Here is a 9814-nt window from a genome sequence, read left to right on the forward strand (position 1 = left end):
TAAACTAAACTGCAATTATTATTTAAAAACATACGAGTCTAAAGGTCTGTTGTATTTTGCTTGTTTGAGCGGTCACTTGGAAATGGTTCGTATTTTAATGGAAAAGTATCAGTTGAAACCAGTTGAAGGAGACATTGATGCAGCTCAGTCAATCAAAGGAGGAGAGTCTATAGTCAAATTGATGCTGAGACATGTTTACTTTATAAAATTAGTACGAGAAATGATTAAAGAGGCAGAGAGAAGAGAAATAATGCCTATAGCTACTAAACCTTGTCCTTCATTTTTATCTTCTTAAACCTTAAACTACAATGCTACGTAAAATGGATTGCTCCTTGTAATTATTGCCATATTTCTATTTTGTTCCTTTAGTTCGTTAATTTCTTCATTGTTCTTACAATTCTTGTATGTATTACCATTTCACCACATCCCGCTCATTTTCTACTACACCTTCACTTGCTTTTACACAAACACATTTGATCGTTTCCTTTGTTCATTTTATTAACACTATGGCATCAAATCTCTCTCGTTAACTTCAATACCTTCAAGAATAATGGAGACTTCTTGTTATGTAATTTTTTCATTTTCAAAGCAGGGAAATTTTTATATTTTTATGTTGTTTTTTTACAGTATAGTAATGCTCAGTATAGATTTATTATTTCTATTGGTAGTTGTTATACAATATGCAGCATTATGATTTTTTCCTCTGGTTTATTATTCTTATTTTTATTATTATAAATTATTCATTGTTGCATTGTATATTATGTTGTATTGTTTATGAGCATTAATAGTTTGTATACTTGTTTCTGCTCCACTTTTCATTAAAATGAGATTTCTTTTACATGCCATAGCTTTTATACATTAACTTTTGTTGAATCTGTTTATATGCATTGATATTACTTTTCATTAGTAACAATTTTATTAATTACTATCATAACTATTTTGTCTATGTGTTAATATTATTATTGTTGTTGCTAATTTTGTGAGCTAACTAATTTAGTCAAAAATAACTATTAATTTTTTATGTTTAATTAAAATTTCTGATACAAATAATTATACATTAATTAAATTTTTAATCAAAATCTGTACAATGCTGTTATTAAAAATTAGTTCTTAAAAAATAAGGTAATGTTTACACAACTGCACCACATCGTTTTTGCTATTACCATTTCATGTGTTTACACTAATCCAGCAGCTGCATTGTCATTAAAATTTATGATTTGTTTAAAAATTATTCTTTTTAGTATTTTTTTGTTTGATTTTGATATCAGTGTAAAACTAATCAAAAATATCTTGGTTTTTGTTTATATTGTAGTTGTGTAAATGTGGTCTAAATTTAATACATTTTAGGAAATGTAGGAAGCTCTATGTCTTTAGATAATGAACTAAAGGCACCATTGTAAGTTTATTTAAGAATTACTGATCCTTTTATATAATATTAATGAAATACTGAGTTGATATCATGTAATTTTCATTCTAGGCTGCTGAAATTCAGGCTGAAGGCTCTGGACTTATGAGAAATTATAAGTGAGTATAATAGGACTCAAAAATTTTGTGATGTATTTATGCTGCTTGGAAAGTTTGAGCTGATTCTATTTTAAAAGGCAAAAAGTAAAAGTCAGAACTGGGTCAAGGGTCGAACTTTATCAAGATTGAAGAGGAAGGTGTTTGCCTTTTTTTGTAATTTTTCCTGATGCATATTCATGTACATATATTGTGTAGAAATTAAGTTTGTGCTAAATTGAATTTTTTGAATTTTAAAAAGTTGTTCAAAAATTGAGTTAATAAAGTCTTTGTAGTCCTGTTACATACATTATCCGGGTACATGTACATTGTATCTCTTTTTACCCTCTCTCTCTCTCTCTCTCCCTTTCTGCGTCCTCCTCTTTCTTTCCCACAGAATCTTGAGTCATGTCTTGATTTAGGTATAAAGGAGGTGACACTGTATGCTCTTAGTATTTACAACTTTCAAAATTCAAAAGATGAAGTTGATAGACTAATGGAAGGTGCAAAACAAAAGATAGCAAGACTGTTGCAAGAAGAGTAATTAAGAGAGAGAGGGAGCTAGGTTTTACATGCAATGCATGCCCTGTAGCTTAAGGACATCAATATTTATCTGAAAATGTTATAAAAATTGGGGGTGATTTTGAAGCCATTTTTCAGAAAAAAACCATGGTATATAGCCTTGGGTATTTTTCAGAAATTGACCAATTTCTTAAAATGGCTACCCCCAAAAAATATTTGTCGAAATATGCTCATATTTTCTACATAGCTGGTACCAAAAAATTTGTACTAGCTGTATGTATAATATGTATGCATGCATATTTGCTGATATTATTATTTTTATTTTCTCTCATAGTGATATAAATTGATAAGCATGGTGTGTGCATATATTAGGAGATATTAAATTATTACCAACTGATGCACAGGAATTAGTAGTAAGAGCTGCAACAAAGACTAAAAATAACACTAATAAGTAACTTGAAGTAAGTAATTGTACATGTACAGTGTAATAGTAGAAAGTGTGTTAGTTACATCAAATAACTAAGCCCGACTTTAACAAAAGTATGGGCATTTTAGATAGAAGAGTGTCTCCTATACTGCCCATGCTCTTTTATAGTGTCAGTGTTTCTTTCCACCCAGTACATCATACTGCATGCTTCTCATGCAACGTACCTGTGTAATATAAACTTAGCACTTAAACTCAATAACAAAATGCTAAATACATTAAATTAATATCATTGATGTAAGACATAAAATGTTGAGTATAGATGCATTTATTATTATTGTGTCCATTCTTTATATAGGGTAAATCTTAGTTTGTGTTTCTTTTATGAATCTATCAAGATATGAGATTACTGATACTACCGGCCAGTATACAATCACTGGTTGATGGATCTCATAATGGTACTATACTACCAACATAAGTATATGTACGTACATGTACATGTACAGTATGCATACATGTAGACAGTCACAGTCATGCAAAATTATAAAATTATTATTGACTTCTATTATACATGTATTTGTAGAGATATCAGTGAAGAGTTAATGGAGAGATGTCTTTATACTGGTACATGTACACCATCTGATCTTGTCATTAGAACATCAGGAGAAGTGATATTATAAGTTAATTAATATATCTATTATTATTAATAGAGCTGTTATTCTTGTCTCTGTTTTCAAAATGTGTTATGACCAGAGTTTTCTATTTGGAATTTATTCTCTACAATATTAACATATCAACAGAATTACAATAATATAAAGGTTTGTTAGTAATTCGTTAAATCCTAGCTACACATGTATGTGATGCCTGGAGCATGTATGTCATAGACTTTTATAGCCAAAGTATAGAAATATTGTAATGAAGGGAGTTAAATGAAATTATAGTGTTTGGTATTTGGTGACATCTGGTGATTGTACTTGATCTCTTACAGATCTACATGCAAAGCATCAGTTCCTAGTTTTAATTATGAGCCACACCCACAACTTCAAGATGTTTAGGTGCTTTATTTGCAATGATCTGTGTAGAATTTATACTTTTCTTTTTTCATATACTCTGTTGTGTTCAGTCAAATTATGACATTTAGGTTCAGGACTAAATCATTGACTTAATATTATTTTCCTTTTTTAGTGCTAGATATAATATCGATTTCACAGCATATAATTTAGACATTTGAGTTATCTGTAAGCTATAGTAGTAGCTACACATTTGTGGTGTTATGAGTACTGTAAAATTACACCCAAAACTTTGAGCCTAAGAAAAGGGTGTTTTAGTTTCTGAGTGCATGGTATATACTGATGGTTACTTGATCAACTCGAATATTTGGAAGTAAAATTAGTAAACATGAATCCGACCTGTTATTAAGGGTGTAAAACAAATAAGTTGATACTGTATGCTAGTCAAGTTAGTGCTCACATTATAGCGCTTAGTTGACACCCAAATTGAATTTTATTTGACACAGCATGCATTCATATGATACAAAATAATACATAAGTTTTGCAAAGCTTAAGATAGCACTCAGACTTAATATACTTTCTGACCATTTTGCTCAATTTTCTGATCAAATTTTGTGTTGTTCTACTATTTTGTCTGAAGTACATAATTTTGAAAGTAAGTTCAAAAGCAATTCAGTATGATAGCATGACCGACCACAGGATTTCCCACAAAGCATGCTAAGTGAGTATGCTTCAAGAGCTGTCAAGCATTTGGAGCAACTTTTAGAATTTTAAATTTAAATTTGATCAAAATTAACTCAAACTTTCTACACAGCATTAAAAAAATAATTATAAAAATGGAGAATTTTCTACTTTTAATTTTTGATGAAATTTAGTCGAAGTCCCTGTACTACACAGGACAGGGAGCAAATTAAAAATTTGTAAAAAATCCAAATTTGATTGGATCCAGCTCAAACTTTCTAAACAGCATATGAACATTAATGTGTGTCATAAAAGTGATAAAATTTTTCTAATTTTAATTTTTGACAAAATTTGGAGGCTGGCCCATTTTTTGGGTAACTTTAATAATTTGTTTAAAATATACAAGTTCGATCAGAATTAGCTCAAACATTCTACGCAGTATAAATTAAGTATATGTATCAGGAAATTATTAAATTGGAGAACTCTCCTAGTGATTTTTGTCTATTATTATACCCTGTACTGTAGTACTGGGTGCTAGGCCCAACTTTTGATTAACTTGACAATCCACTGACAAGAAAGTGTGTGAGGACTATGTCTGGAAAACCCTGTCTGACCACTTCATAAAAATAGTAGATCAAATTTAGCAGTTTAAGCACAGTGTCTAAGCATTATTTGAACGTAATGATGAGTATATAGTTTCCTTGTGCATATACTCTAGTATTAGTATAATTAACGAGAGTATTTACTAATTAAATTATACAGTGTATTTATATTAGGATTTTAAGCAGCTAGTGTTTCCAACAAAATTTTGATGTTGTTCTCATTCTGGTTTTTATTAATTTAAGACTGTTCAAAAATATTGACACAGATTTTTTTGAAAAATTGCTTTAAAAATTTTTCATTTTTATAATTTTTTTTATATAGATGTTTTGTGCTTTTTAAGCTGATTCCATTATAAATTAAAATTTTTATAAATTTTTAATAACTAAAAATTATTAAAATGCACTTACACATACATAAAACTATAATTAAAAATTAGCTTTCTAAATGATGAGATAAACTAAAAAATAATATTATTAAACTTGTAGCAAAATTACTAAACATTTAAAACAGCTCAACAACTGATTCACGGCTAGCACTAAGTCTAATATCAGTAGAACTTGGTACAATTTCTCTCCTTTGTTGATCAACAGTTTTAACTGATGCTGTTAGATCTAAAAGAGGTTCATCATCGTCGTCTTGTTTCTTGAATAACTTCTTAATTAAAGCATCGTAACATTTCATATGTGATAACTGCAGGTAAAGATGATACGTAACAATCAAAACAAAACTAAAAATAAAAACAGATAAACAAGTATTGTACCAAATCAATACTTTACTCTCATTGGTAAAGGCTATAGATAAAGAAGCCATGATGCACAAGTTTAATAGGAACCAAAATTCGATGATATTGTTCAATTTCCTTCTGTAGACACCACCAAATATAAAACTAAGGGAAAGGATAATAGCTGCTATTGCCAACAGTAAGACACGTGATTCATCCTTCAAAAAGGTGACAGTTAAAAGCACTGGTATCCTATAGCCACTAGTAGTAGACCAGGCCAGAACCGAAACTCATCTTTCATTGGACCACTATAAGCATCAATAATAGGCTTGAAACGACTCCAAAATTTTTTGAAAATTTTAAAATTTGAAAGATACTTCTCATAAAAACGATTGAGTAATAGGAACAGTGTGTATGGTATGACAAAGAAAACGGTCACCAAAAGGGCAAATCCAAATAATCCAGCATGCTTCCCTTTAGCATATTCAACATTAGGATCCTCATACCATAAACTAACTAATCTAACTGACTCATTTGTACAGTGAAGAGCTGCCTCACGCTTGTGTAGCACAATAACAATAGTACGTACTAGTTTAGTATATGAGAGAAAAGTAAGTGTAGATAAAACAGGAACAGCATGAGACCCCATCAGTCTTGATATCTTACCATATCTCCTACACAATTGTATAATGATAATGATAATGATCCACAAGTAGAGAGGGAAAGCAAACTGGAGCCATTGTTTAGCATAACTGTCCATACCATTGTAAAAACATATTTCAAACCCAAAGTCTAAGTTAATCCATGATACCACTTGACTCAAAACTGGTAATGCTCCTTTCCTTGAAAAGACTGGCTCATATAACTTGACAATGTTAGCATAAAACAATAGACCATTGAGTGTACCCACTGATACTGTTAAATTGAGAGCAATCAGTAGAACCACAAGTAGTACACCCATCACTGCAAACAGGGCAATCCAAGCTACTACCATGTAATTATCATGACACTGTCCACACTTGTTTGATCCCATTAGTAAACTGTATCCTTCTGTACATGATCCACACATTCTCTGTCCTCTATTATCCACACATTGAGTATCAGTGTCATTCAACTTGAAGGTAACAGGATTAGGAGAACAATAGAGGAGACAGTCCTCATTGATAATGCATGCATTAGAATTGGTTGCATTAGCATTGAAAGGTTTACTGGTATGATATGTTCCAATCCACAGTAGACCATTGTGTGTAATGTTTAGACTATTTATATCACATGTCACATTCTTTCTTGAAACACTTTGACTGCAAGTACAGAAACCTTGAGTATTGCTTACACTAAAACCAATGGGACAATCTTTAACCATGAAATTAATTTTAATAACGTCTATACTAAACTGCTTGAACGCATATGGAGCAAGTGTTAAGTAACTTTTATAGCCTGTTTGAATCTGTTTAGGTGTGTATTCAATCATTGAACAAGTATTAGGAATGTATGTTTGATTGAGCAAGCTGTCAAAGTCATCATATACTTGTACAATACCATCTGTAAGAGTTGATATTCTAAAGTAATTGGTGCCAATCAAAGCCACATTAACCTTTAATGCTTGACCAGGATAAATGTGTTGATCACTTACAGTTTGTAACCACTTATGACTAGTTGTAGTATCTGGATCACAAAAAAGTGCACCAAATGCATCACCATTTGAACTAATATATGGGTTCGTCAAGTTTAATTGAGAATCATTATAGTATCCATACATATCATCACCAACTAGCCCAGCAATATTATTTATTAATGTAAGAGGTATATTTGGTGTATTTGCTATTATGTCACTATGTGGGTACTCTTCAACATAGATCCCTCCACCTTTATAAGAAGCATAATTATCAATGAACTCCAAGAAAGCTGATGATGATAATATTAATTTTGATGAGTCATTTATTGCCAATCCTCCTCCAACTACTCCAGTATTGTTCTGGAACATTAAGTTACTTTTAACTGTTACTAATGATCGTTTAAGACTTAATCCTGTTGAGGTACTGTTAGCAACAGTAATATTACTGAGACTAATAGGATTAGATAAACTGTTTAGTACCTTGTTTCCTCCATTTCCATTTAGTTCAGTATCTATTATGTCAATTTGAGTTAATCTTAAATATGTTCCATCAATGAATAAGCCTTCATTTATATTGTCATTAATGAAACATGATTTAATGATAATGTAATAGTTCACTGTTCCAGGTATGTAGTGCTCCTTACCTTTGATCTCTAGTCCTTGTGAATTACAATAAAACTGACTGTTCTCAATTACAAGAGTGGAAATTAATTGATGGATTCCAGGATATGTGCAATTATAAGATCTAGTTGGATTTAAGTATTCAATAAATTCAATAGAAAAGCTGTCATCATTATCATGAAATGATGAATTGATAATAAAAATAGAAAAAATGCTATCAATGAGTAGATATAAGGAAGTGTAATACTTTGAATTGCTGAAGTACACATGATCAAAGATGACGGATACATTATAAGAAGTACCATGCTCTAAAAGTAGTTCCATTTCAGTGCCACTAAAGGTAATACTAGTCAGTATCAATGAGTAATGGGGTAATTCATCGCTGCATACTGGAAGAGGATCATACTTAAAGGTTACAGCATTGCCTGCAATGAAAACACATGATGAAATATTAAGATCAAAAGTATTGTATGCCATTAAATCAAACGCTAAATGTAGCATATCAGGTCGTGATGCAATAAAAGAGATATTAGTTATTGTAATATTGTTGGATGATTCAACCTCCACTGCACAGTCACTAAACGATAAGCTTGAAATAATAACATGATCACAGTTATTTATCAAAATACTAATATGCAAGTTATCCAAGCAGTCAATAATTATAGGAGATCTAGACTGATCAAGTCCATGTAGAGTAACATTCTTTACTGCATTAATGACAATGTTGTTGATGCTACTAGTTTTAATGAAGTAGAAGATGCTATTGTTGTACTGTGACATATTCCCAGCATACACTGATAAAGGATTACAAGGTGTATGAGTAACTGAACTGCAGTCATCAGACACATAATACTGATGAGAGGAGACACTGGAGGAGCTACTGAAGAATAAGAGAACAACCACTAACAGGAGAGACATAGCTACTGTTTGTACTGACTAGTACATTCACTCACTCAGTGTGAGAGATGATATTTATAGACTAAGCTGTCATGAGTGTGTACTGGTGTAACCTTTAATATACAGGACCCACACATACACCTACATAAACTAATTACAGATTCTGTAATTAGTTTATGTACAGTGTATGTGTGGGTCCTAAAGATTACCTCATCTAATTCACATACCACATGAACTGCATTATGTGATTACTGTCTTCCTAGAATACATGTTTGTGTAGGAGCAATAGATCAATAGATTATATACCAGTAAATACTTTTGTATTAACAAAACTTGTCTTGTAGTTTTTCACTCCCTCAATACTTTCTCATGAATAATTAGCTATAAGTACTGTGGTTGGTCTAATGACAAACAGGTTGTTTGGGCTATACTTATCATTCCCTAAATATAGAATTATAGTTGTGATAGCTGCATTCAGGAAGCAATAATTAAGATCTTTTTATAATCACTGATTTTAGTAACAGTCTAAATGTGGATTACAATGATGGTTGGCCATTATATACTGTCAATTTTTAGAATAGCGTAATGTAATTGCAAATTTTTAATTTTTTTGTATAGTGGGTTTCAGTTGAGTTTGACCACTGACCCACCCTTATAACTTCTCTATATTTTATGCTAGCAGCTTGAAACTTGGTATAGTTGCAAAACGGGTTCTTCCGAAAATCTGTACCAATTTTTGAGTCTCTGAGTACTCTGGAAGGTTCTCAAAAGGTTCTTCCGGTCAACATGAAAGGGAGCCGCCATGATGTTTCATGACGTGTAGCTTCGTGAATATCATTTGCATCTCATTAAATTTGTCAATAATCATGTTTTTATTATTTAAAAATCAAATAAAGCAAAAGGTACACTCCAGACCAAGATATAATCAAACTAAAAGACTTTGCACTCCAGAAAGAAGTCTCACAGGCTTAGTCTGCTGTACCTCTCTAAGCCTTCTTTATTTGTCATCACTTTGGCCGCTCAGAAGCTCCGTTGAAATTTTGCATATCTCGATTCTTTCTTGAGGTAATAGCAAGCACAAAGATCCTTCATGTCAATTGCAGGGTTAGCAGTGACCAAAATAGGAAAATAAACAAGTTTCAACAAGAAGAAAAGAGCATGCTGAAGTTTGCAGCCACTTTATTTGCGTGTGGGTGGGGCTACACGTGACGTTTTGTGAT

This window comes from Amphimedon queenslandica, unplaced genomic scaffold (assembly GCF_000090795.2).
Source record: "Amphimedon queenslandica unplaced genomic scaffold, v1.1 AMPQUscaffold_12910, whole genome shotgun sequence".
NCBI lineage: Eukaryota > Metazoa > Porifera > Demospongiae > Haplosclerida > Niphatidae > Amphimedon > Amphimedon queenslandica.